We start from the raw sequence: 11,959 nt of genomic DNA, 5'->3' as shown, positions 1-11,959 counted from the left end.
TAAACATCAGAAATTTGGTGGGAGATTGGATCCTGCAATAATAAGTTGCAAGGAAGAGGATATTAAAAAAGGGGAAGGTAAAATTAGCAATGGCTATCTAGATGGGCTAGTAGTCAAAAAAAGTATAGAAATGATCCCAAAAACACCTGATTACTAGTCAGGATTGGGCATGATGATCACATCCTATCTATATCTAAATGTGCTGTGAGTATGGTCACTGACAAACAAAACATTAGCAATTTGGAGCAGGTAGTTTTTTCTGATGACGAGATTTTAGAGAATTGGGCTGCTGACCTGGAGGGATGGGTGAGCTTAAGGCCCAGCCCAAATACTGAAGATACATACAAAAAAAATAAGCTCTCGGGAGCCTTTGCCTATATAAAACCCTCCCTCGCCCCCCTCATTGGGCTGGGCTTAATGCCCAACCCAAATGCTGAAGATACATACAGAAAAAAGAAGCTCTCGGGAGCCTTTGACTATATAAACCCCTCCCTCACCCCCTCGTTAGGGTTTGCTGAAAAAGGGGAGGACAAATTAGGGTTTCCCACCTTGCCGTCGGAGGGAGAAAGAGAGATGGATAGGTTTGGAGGTCGCTTTGGAGAAGGGGGAGATTCAGCAGGGAGGTAGAGAGGGGTGGCAGTACATGAAAAAAGAGGAAGGAGGTGATGGATTCAGAAGCTACAACACAAGAGAGAACAAGAAGGAATGGGGGCAAGGAGCGGGCAACAACAATACCCAGATGCGACAAGATCTAGAACAAGAACAGAAGCGTCAAAGAGGATCTGAGGGGATGGTGATGCCAGGCAAAGAAAAGGAAGTTCAAGAGGCTGCTAAATCAGGTATGGCTAGTGTGGGAGATAAGGATAGCAGCAACTCAGTGGGTGGTAGTGAGATCTTGCATCAACCATAATTGTTTTCTACTCTTCTGACCCAATTAACTCAAGGGAACCCCCTGTTGGGGTGGGAATGTTAATTTACATGGAGGATCCAATGTGCTGCAACAAAATATGGTGAGAGACATGTCCAGAGGAGACAACAACTATGCATAGGGGGGAGAGATGCAAAAAAAATCCACGGAACAACAGACCGACAACATCATTAGAGAGAGATGGGCCATGGATGGATGATACACAAGGGAGAGAGAGATTGGAAAAGGAGGACAACTAAAATAAGGAAACAAGATGGTCATGGGAGGGAACAACAAAGTGATGTGCAACAAATGCAAAGATACCAGACTTGCTACAAAAGACTGTAAACTTGATCACTTTGTAGTGTGTGGAAAAATAAATCACATTACTGATGATTGCACTTGGCTGAGGCAGATGAAACATGTCCCCAAATTTGTGGGTTATGCTGCAAGAGGTCTGGGAGTGCTATTGGTGTAGAGCTCCAAGGACATCATGGATATTGAAGGTCGCAACCCAATGGCCTTGGTGACAGTCAGATCTGGGGTGATAAATGAGACTCAACTGCTGGAGGGTTTTAATTACATGTTCAATTGGAATTGGCAGTGGAGATATAAGAAACAAGGAAGCAATGCATTTCTGATGAGATTTCCAAACAAAGGAAGATTAATGGAACTAATCAACTGTGATGATTTCACTCTCTTTGGCACTAGAGCAGTGGTGAATGTCAAGAAATGGGCCTTTGACTCTCAGGCAGTAGGGAAATTGCATACAGTTTGGGTGACATTTGGAAAAGTCCCTGAATGCTTCAGACACTTCTTTGGGATGTGTGAGGTGGCAGCATCTTTAGTTCCAGTGTTGGGAATTGACATGGGCACCAAACTTTGAGAAAATACCAAGCTACACTGAGATCACTAACAAAGATCTAAACATATACAGAATCATGCCAAGTCTAGAGAAGGTGGTGGAGATGGGCTGGTACGGAGAACACAAGAGACAACACCTGGAAGATACATGAATGGACTGTGTGGGTGATGAGATAAGGAAAAGACAGAAAAACTCCACTAATACAGAGGGAAGCAACAGAGGGACGGTGACACTGGGAAGTTTGAATTTGGTGCAGTTTGAGGAAATCAAAAAAAGAAGTGATGCCATCCTGTTGGCTCAACAAGAACAGGACAGAGAGAGATGCAAGGAAAAAGTGGAAGCAGATTTGGATGTGGTTATGAAGATGCAGGAGATAGAAGAAAAAAAAGCTAGACAAAAAGCACTCAAAGCACAGGATGAAAAAAAGGATTCTGGATATGGAGGAGAAAAAGCATATATGATGGAATTGGTACATAAACAGCAAACCATGATTGCTAGATGTGTGGAGAAAATTGAAAGGTGGGAAGAAAGGGAGAGAGAGAGATGGAGGAGATCACTGACAAGGAACTTAAAAATATGGAAGAGGAAAATAAAACTGATGAAACAACACATATGTGGAGCCTGTGAACTATGGTGCTAGTCAAGAATCAGCTGACTCTTTTGGCACTAGATTGGGGTTGAAGCCTGGTGAAAGAGGAGAGGAGAAGGACATTGACATCATTGTGGAAGACAACTTGAGAAGATGTGGTAGGCTGGTGGATAAAAAAGATACTAAGATTGATGAGCTTGCCAAACAGAGGGCAGCAAATAAAGATAACTATGGTAAGTCTTCTACTCTCAATGAAGATAATTCTTCTCTTCTTTTCATGGCTGACAAAATTGGCATAGATCTAGGATGCACCATTTATATGATCAGTCAAAATCTAGAAATTATTAAGAAAATGGAACAAAGTAGAAAAGATTTCTAGCATACTCATATCAAACAGAAAGAAGAGGAACCAGTACAAAATGAGATGCCCCTCATTGATACTGGAGATAATTCAATTACAGAATTATGTCCTGAGGATGACCACTCAGATGCTGAATTAGAAATGGACTATTATTCCCATATGAAAACCATCTTTTCTAGTGGGAAAAAGCAGCATAAGCTCCCCTGGTATCACCAGTGTGAAGCCAACTATGTATATTGGGGGGGGGGGGAGAGAAAACCAGGAAAGGAAAGAAAAAAATGATAAGCATGATTTGGAATGTTAGGGGGATTGGACCTGACTTTAAAAGGTCCTTTATTAGAGAGAACATTTGTAATGAGAAAATTGATTTCATAGGACTTGAAGAGACCATCAAAAGTGACTTCACAAAGAATGAACCGCATAACCTTTATGGTGGCAGGAATTTTAGCTGGGATTGGGTGCAACCTAGAGGGAAATCTGGGGCCATACTACTTGGCATAAATAATGATACTTTTGAGGTTCTTAATGTGGAAAAGGGAGTGTATTGCATTAGAACACTTCTTTTAGATAAAAAAACAAATTTGAATGGAACCTTACCATTGTATATGGGAAAGCCCAAAGTGCTGGTAAAGCTGCTTATATGGCAGAAATATCCAGAATTTATCATGACAATGCTTCTGTCCCATGTTTCAGGGGGGAGGGGATTTCACTGTGATTAGGAAAAGTGAGGAGAAAAACAAACCTGGTGGATATGACCACTGGAGTTTTGTATTTAATGCCATTATTGATCAAGCAGGCTTGAGAGAATTACCTTTGAATGGTAGGAAATTCACATGGGCTAATAACCTTGAGGAGCCTAAATATGAGAAACTGGACAGAATTCTTATATGCCCAAATTGGGAAGATCATTACCCTCTGACTAAAGTATATGCTTTGGAGAGAGAATTATCTGATCATACCCCATAAATATTAGATACAGGAGAAAACACATATACCCCTCTTATTTTTAGGTTTGAAAATTCTTGGATGATGAGAGAAGGTTTCAGGGAGTTCAAGATTAAAATTTGGTCTGCTCATTATCTTGGAAACACTATTGAACAATGGCAGACTAGGATGGGAGTATTTAGAGAAAAAGTGAGAGGGTGGATTTTGAACTCCGACGCTTGGTATAGAAAATTGAAAAAAACAGATCTTAATGAAACTTGACCCCATAGATAAAAATGTAGAAAAGATGGGACTTTCTGCTCATGATAGGAACAAGCAAAAAGAGCTTAGAGCTTTAGAGCTCAATTATATAGATTGCTTAGATAAGAGGAAATGAAATGGTTACAAAGATACAAAGATAGAGAAATTAAAGATGGAGATTGCAACACAAAATATTACCATGCTAAAGCGAATGACAGAAGAAGAAGAAACAGAATACTTCCTTGAATCAAAAGGAGGGTGTGATTGAGGGAGAGGATAAGCTAATCAAATACATCACTAATTTTTACAAAGATTTATTCGGATAATCAGACATATCTACAGTCAATTTAAATATTTTGGGGGGACAAGGGATCACCAGGGAGCAGGCTGACCTGTTGACTAAACCTTTTTCAATGGAAGAATTACACTTAGTGTTCTTTGGGATGGAGAAAAACAAAAACCCTGGCCCTGATGGACTTCCTATTGATTTCTATCAATATTTTTGGAAGTTGGTTAAGTGGGATCTTATGAAACTGTTAAATGACTTTCATGCTGGGAAGTTGGACATTGCAAGACGTAATTATGGAATCATCACTTTGATTCCAAAGTCTACTAATGCTAAACAAATTCAAAAATTCAGACCAATATGCCTGCTCAATGTTAGATTTAAAATCATTACTAAGGTGCTGATGAATAGACCGAGCACGGTTATTAAACCTATAATCTTACCAACTCAAATGGCCTTTATAAAAGGGAGATATATAATGGAGGGGATTGTTGTTTTACATGAAGCTCTGAATACCATACATCATAAAAAACAAAGTGATGTTTTGTTTAAAGTGAACTTTGAGAAAGCCTATGATAAAATAAAATGGCCATTTGTATATTAAATGCTAAAATTGAAACAATTCCCTGACAAGTGGTGTAACTTAGTTATGCACACAATGATAGGAGGGCGGGTTGGCATTAAAGTGAATAACAGAATTGGACCTTATTTTAAAACCTACAAGGTATCGAGATAGGGGGATGCCATGTCACCCCTTGTGTTTGACATAGCTGCAGATGCTTTAGCAATTATCTTAGACAAGGCTAAGAATGCAGGATATGTCAAGGGGATATTAACTGAGTTAGGAGACAACAGGGTGAACATGCTGCAATATGCAGATGGCACCATCTTTTTACTAAAGGATGATGAAGAGAGTGCTAGAAATCTAAAGTTCATCCTCACTGCTTTTGAGCAAATGTCTGGACTGACCATCATTTTCATAAAATGAGGTATTCTTATTTGGGGAGGATAAAAATAAAAGTGAGATATATTAGGAGATATTTACTTGTAAAAAAGGGGAAACTCCATTCAAATATTTGGGGCTACCTATTTCTGACATTAGATTGGAAAACAAATTTTGGAAAGGGGTCACTCAAAAAATTGAAAAAAAATCTGCATGCTGGCAAGGGAGGTTGTTAAATATGGCAGTGACAGTTACCTTGGTACAATCCTGTTTGTCAAACATGCCCATTTATATGATGTCGTTTTACCCCTTGCTAGTAGGAGTTAGAAAGAAAGCTGATTTTTTCAGAGCTAGACTAGTGTGGCAGGAGAATGAAGATAAGATAAAATATCATCTGGTTAACTGGAAAACTTGTTGTCTCCTGAAGGATTTGGGGGGACTGGGGATTTTAAACCTGGAACTAATAACAAAGCACTCTTAGCTAAATGCCTTTGGAAATTGGAAACGGAGGAAGGGATGTGGATAAACATTCTTCTTAACAAATATGTAAAGGGGAGATGTATCTTTGGACTAAAAAAGAAACCAGGAGATTCTCAATTCTGGGGGAGCCTCATGTAAAGAAATATATTTCCAAAATGTAAGAAAAAACTGGGAGATGGCAAAGGCACACGGTTTTGGGAGGATAGTGGGTAGGATCAAAACCTCTAAAAGAGGCCTATCCAAGCCTGTATTATATCAATTTGAATCATGGCATTTCGGTGGCTGAGGCCATTAATATGGGATGGGATGGATTCAAATTCAAAAGAAATTTGTCTGGAGACAAAAGTACTCTATGGGATAGTTTAAAATTGAGATGTGAGAGGGTGAGGATGTATGAAGGTAAAGATCAACCAGAGTGGATGCTGACAGCAAACATACAATTTTTTGTCAGATCATTATACCACTCCCTGATCAAAACTGAGGTGGGATTCCCACATAAATTCCTCTGGAAGATTAAAATACCAGTAAAAATTAAAATGTTCTTTTGGCTTATTGCAAGAAAGAGTGTGCTAACCAAAGACAATCTAATAAAAAAAAGGTGGCGAGGGAGGCAGGGCTGCGTATACTATGGACAGGATGAAACCGTAGATCATCAGTTTTTCATTTGTTCTCCTGCTAGACTTCTCTGGAGTCTGATAAAATATTCATCTAATCTGAAAGCAATCCCAAATGGCCTAGATGACTATTTGGGAACTTGGATCAGAAGTTTTGTTAAGATAGAGAAAAAATTTGTTTTGGTTCGAATATCTGCCTTGTTCTGGTCCATATGGAAATGCAGAAATGACATTATTTTTCGAGATAAGAAGATTAATGATCCTATGACGCTGATAAAACTCACATGCAATTGGATCGTGGATTGGTCTGTTTTGCAGAGGAAACCCCAGAACAAAGGCTACTGATGCTGGGGGCAAAGCTAATCAAACGAGTAGCAAGTGATATCTACAAGGCATCACAAGGATGGAGGCCCGGGGTGCTACGTCTGGCAGGCTGAAGTGGACCTGTTCTATATTCTTGTTTGATAGTAGCTAGTAGTTTGCTTGTTTTGCTATCTCCGATTTCGGGGCTGCATCCCCTCTCTCTCTCTCTCTTGGCCGCCTGTGACTTAGGAATTTTAGTTGGTATGAACTTGAACTCCTAAGGTCTGTACACCCCTCCAGGGGTTAGTTGTCTAGGGAGCTGAACTTGATACCTCAACTCGTTCTCATGGGATGGTTTCGTTAATGAAATCGGAGGGGAGCCCCCCTCTTTTGCTAAAAAAAAATCATGTTGCTTCGCACAGTAACTGGCGAGCAATGTAAGCATTCACATTAAATTCGTTCAAGTAGCGATTCTGAACCACAAAAATTACAGTGCAGCTCCTTACAGAGGAGAAGAAGAGAAACACATTTCAACATGGGCTAAATGATTATCTCAAGAGAATTTGCATTATTTATATATATGCTAAAAAACATCGTTCCCAGGTGGCAATACAATGGCATCTCAGTCACATCATTCAGCATTAGATTGTTATAGGGTCCTCTTAATAATTACCAACTCGTAACTTATAAGGTACTAGTAGACTGCCCGTGCGTTGCCACGGGCCGAAAATGAATATGTGAACAATGCTGAATTTATAGTTGCAATCATCTTCCGTTGTAAACATTGCTGCGGGCCTCATTGTAAGCTTTTTTCTGGTTTCTTGCTCCTCCATTTTATAGCTGCAATCATCTTCTATTCCTACACATGCTTCCAATCCTATGTCTTGGGTACCTCCAACGCAGCCCAATTCTTTCTATCCTTGTCTTTCTTCTCGTGGAGGCAGCATCTCCTTAACCATCAGTGAAAAACAAAGCGGCCTATCTCTTGTCGTCCCTCCTCCCCATTCACCTTTATCTCTTTTTTGAAACGAGGAAAAAGACTTGCCATTTTCATTGATTAGAGAGTGAGAATTGCCTGTTAATTGATGGGAAACTAGGCTAAAACCTATATATCCAACCCACATAACATGGGTACGCCGGCCAACCTGGCTATCGACATAGAACATAAAGCTACAAAGAGGAAAAGACATCTGGCGAGTAGTCGCAAGTGTCATCCACTACAAAAAAATACACTTCCGTGATGATACGTGTTTGTCACACTAGGTCAGGTTTTTTGTCATGCATGTACATCCATGACGATTTTATGACAGAATCAAGATAGTCATACCTGTGCTGTCGTAGAAGTGTTCCATGACATTACCAAAATTATCATCACGGAAGTGTCCACTTCCATGACGATAAATCGCGCGTCACAGAAGTGCTTTTGTCAAGGGTGACCAACACGTGGCATCCACCATAACGGAACGCCGTTAAGCTGTCGGGTCCGGTTTTGGATCCGATAACCCGCTAACAGCCCCGACCAATGGGGATTTTCCACGTGTAAAATCATCATTGGCTGGAGGAAACACGTGTTGGCTCACCGTTCGGACAGATGTCATCCACTCATTGGACCGAAGGCGCATATGATACGTCGACACATGGCACGGCCGAACAGAGGCCCATTCCTGTGAAAAGGTCGGCCCGTTTGACTTGGTCAAAAGGTGGCGGGCCGGCCCACGGAAAGCCTGTTAACGGCCTATTCGCATATAGCCCATTTACAGCCCGCTAACCCAGCGCCCGTTACGACCTATCCGAATTAGGCCCAGTAGCGTCATCTGGGCCATCCAATATGATTCCAGCCCTTTTTAAGTTCCGACCCATGTATGGCCCATGACGTCTTTCGGCCCATATGAGGCCCTTTGTAACTCTTGGCCCATTAACGACCCGTGGTGAAACTGACCCGTAATGAACAATGTATCACTTTATACCCATTAACAACCCATTAATCCATTGGGTCATTTGCAACCCATGTTATCTTTCGGCCTTCTCAGGGCCCATTTATTCTTGGGCTCATTTCCAGCATTCGGTTACTTACGGCCCGTTACTGCCATTTTCTGCTTGTGGGCCAAATTTAGCCCGTGGTTATAGTTGGCCTGAGGGAGTCCTGGACTAAGGGGTCCTCGGGCGTCCGGTCTGTTAGCCATGGGCCGGACTGATGGGCTGTGAAGATACGAAGACCGAAGACTGCACCCGTGTTCGGATGGGACTCTCCTGGCGTGGAAGGCAAGCTTGGCGACCAAATATGTAGATTCCTTTCTTTGTAACCAACCTTGTGTAACCCTAGATCATCCCGGTGTCTATATAAACCGGAGGACTTAGTCTGGAGGGGAGAGATACATTACCATAGTCATACAGGCTAGGTCTCTAGGGTTTTAGCCATTATGATCTCGTGGTAGATCAACTCTTGTAATACTCATATTCATCAAGATCAATCAAGCAGGAAGTATGGTATTACCTCCATAGAGAGGGCCCGAACCTGGGTAAACATCGTGTCCCCTGTCTCCTGCTACCATCGACCTTAGACGCACAGTTCGGGACCCCCTACCCGAGATCCGCCGGTTTTGACACCGACACGGCCCGTTTGTGGCCCGTTAATACGTTGGGCCATTTTCATAGCGTCATCAAATACAGCCTATTAACGATGACCCATTATGGTCGGCCCATGAATGGACAACTCCAACTCTAGCCCATTTATGGCCATAATGTGGTATGTTTTTGGCCCATGTTTGGCCACTCGATCATACGAGCCGTATAAGGCCCATCGATGATACGGCCCATAGAAGGCCCATTGTTTCTACGGACCGCAGAAGGCCCATTGTTTCTACGGCCCGTAGGAGGCCCATTGTCACTAAAGTAAATATGTAGCCCATGGTTATTGTGGCCTAGTTTTAAAAAATAGGTTATTGCGGCCACTAGCAAACCGCGGAAAAAGAACTGCACTGACTACAAGCAAACAAATAAACAAGACAACAAGGAAATAAATAAGCAGCAAACTTACGCTAGGCTCTCGCAGCTATTACACATATTACATCCACTGGGCATCAAGGTTCACCACCAGTGCAAATAAACGCGTCGACAAAAGAATATACAAAACTGAGAACACTTCAGAAGGCACTAGGCCTGGCCAGGTCGGGGCCCCCAAACTGCCGAACAAGCTGATTAGACCTTAGTTGTGTCAACTAGATGCATCACCCGTAGCTGTATGGCATGATGGTGCGCAAGGCAGTCCTCTGACATCTTCATTACATCTTTGACTTCAAGTCGGAGCTAAGCTGAAGCAAGTCTTTCCGCTTTAAGTTGAGACTGAAGAAGTCGAACTAATTGAGGCAGCGACTGCACAGAGGTTGTCTCACACCTGCTGGTGAGTAGCTTCAACTCACTGTCTTCATCAAGACAGGACCTTGGGGTCATCTCGCTGTCCTCAAGATGGTTTGGCTCACTATCTTCCCTAAAGTTCTGCCTGGCATAAGAGATACGACTCTGAAAGAGAAACAAGGAGACACGTAACAGGTTTCACAATTATATAAGCAAATAAATGGATCTGTTCTGCATAAGGAACATGTTTTTACAACTACAATTTGAAACTGGTAGTTGTTGCAAACATCCAATCAGATGTAAACAACAAAGCAAACAACAGTGGAGGAAATGATGCCTATCCAAATCTATACTAGAACAAAGTTTGAAGGCTTGAGAAGGATGAACTTACATTACATGTTAACACGGGCTGGACAAAGCCCTTCTCCATGTTGATGGAAGGATAATTCAATAAATTCCCCAAAGAAAATTCTTTATAAGCATTGCCATTATTCTACATTTTGCAAAGAGTAAATATAGATCAAATAATATTGGAAGAAACAGAGGATAATGAAGCTCAGGTGCAGACTGATGATACATAATCAAATAGCAATTAATTAAGTACAGCGTTACAAGGCAAAAGGGAGAGAGGTACTGACAAGAGCAATGCAGAGCCCAGTATTGTTGTGAGATTGTATGATCCTTTGAGCAAGGAGATTCATCTGAAATTAGTTTTCATACAAGAGAGAAGGTAAGGCACACGCAGAAATTTAGGAGTTCAAATTTTGAATTGATATAATAGATAGTACCTGACGCTGGGCTCCCAGCAGTTCTAATAGGGGTTTGGCCACTGGAGTAGGGGTAAAGTGTGGTACAGTTGGGCCTGTGTTTTCTGTGGCTGCTGATCTATCTGATTTAATAGGTATCACTACCTTTTCCAAATACCTAGTTTGTACTCCTTGAGGATGTGCACTCACCCTCTTCCTTTTGGACATCTATTACGAAAGAACAATATTTGACTAGAAAAACATAGTATGACAACACATGGAATAAGTACAGAAAATGGACAGGTACGGCATATACTCATATATGATGCTTAAACTAAGCAGATGGTGTAACAAAGTAGAAGTAATGCAAGAGGTCAGATGCAAAGTATGTGCGACCAATACAACCTTGCCAAGTTAGAGCAAGCACCTTGATGGGTGAATAAGATAGGCCATCCTCCACCATGCCAATTTTGTTAGCCAGTGGATTGTTCTGCAATATTCCTCTCGTGCGCCCATTCTCATATTCATTTTGATAATGTTCAATATCTGACATGCATGAAAACATAAAAACAAGTGAGATTATCTTTGTAATGCAGAAGTGATTCTAATCCAATATTGCCTCCCTGTAAACCCCTTTGTGTTATCTCTGCAATTCTTTTAAGAGATGCCAAGCATGCTGTAATTTGGTGTGTGCATTAATATAATGTGGCCTACTACTCAAAATATGAGAGCTCCAGAAGTGATGACACTTCGCAGATAATAGCTTCAACATATAGTAAAGAAGAACAAGTCGACCTGACCTGACAGATTCAAAATATACTAAGGGAGAACAACTCGACCTGACCAGTTGACCGCAAGAGAAGAGGATCATCTTAAAGAAGAGCAGAAGAGCAAGCAGATTGAAGATATTACAAGTCTTTCAATACAATGTCGGTTGGCAACCCATGATGAACCAGAGCGCACAGAGGAATACTATTCTTTCCGGTCTCTCCATATGTGGCTCACATGCATTTCGAAACTAAAGTAGGAACATTTAGCTGACCAATTAAACATGTCTCAGCTTTACTAATATCAGCATAATATCAGATTTGAATTTGTACAACTAAGCTTGTTTAGCTCGATGGGTGGAGCAGTGCTATTACGACACGAACCACGTAGGCTGATCGTGGTCATCATAAAATGGGGAAACCATAAGCATGATGAGTACAGTGTTGACCGTGGCAGTGGGATGGCAGATCTGAAGCTGCAAACCGCGCAAAGGGTAGTTAGCAACCGATGTTCGCTTTGAAATAACAACTAAGATTTGGTATGGACAAGAAAGTACAG

General features: G+C 41.4%; 1 long non-coding RNA gene across 1 annotated transcript; it reads left to right on the top strand.

The window, feature by feature from the left end:
* The first annotated feature begins 444 nt into the window (after positions 1 to 444).
* LOC120973508 (uncharacterized) lies at positions 445 to 6,902 on the top strand. Its single transcript, XR_005768483.2, has 2 exons — positions 445 to 2,594; positions 6,549 to 6,902. It is a non-coding gene; the product is annotated as an uncharacterized lncRNA (long non-coding RNA).
* Positions 6,903 to 11,959: the final 5,057 nt, after the last annotated feature.

Source organism: Aegilops tauschii, chromosome 2 (genome assembly GCF_002575655.3).
Source record: "Aegilops tauschii subsp. strangulata cultivar AL8/78 chromosome 2, Aet v6.0, whole genome shotgun sequence".
NCBI lineage: Eukaryota > Viridiplantae > Streptophyta > Magnoliopsida > Poales > Poaceae > Aegilops > Aegilops tauschii.
This window is presented reverse-complemented; position numbering and strand designations above follow the sequence as displayed.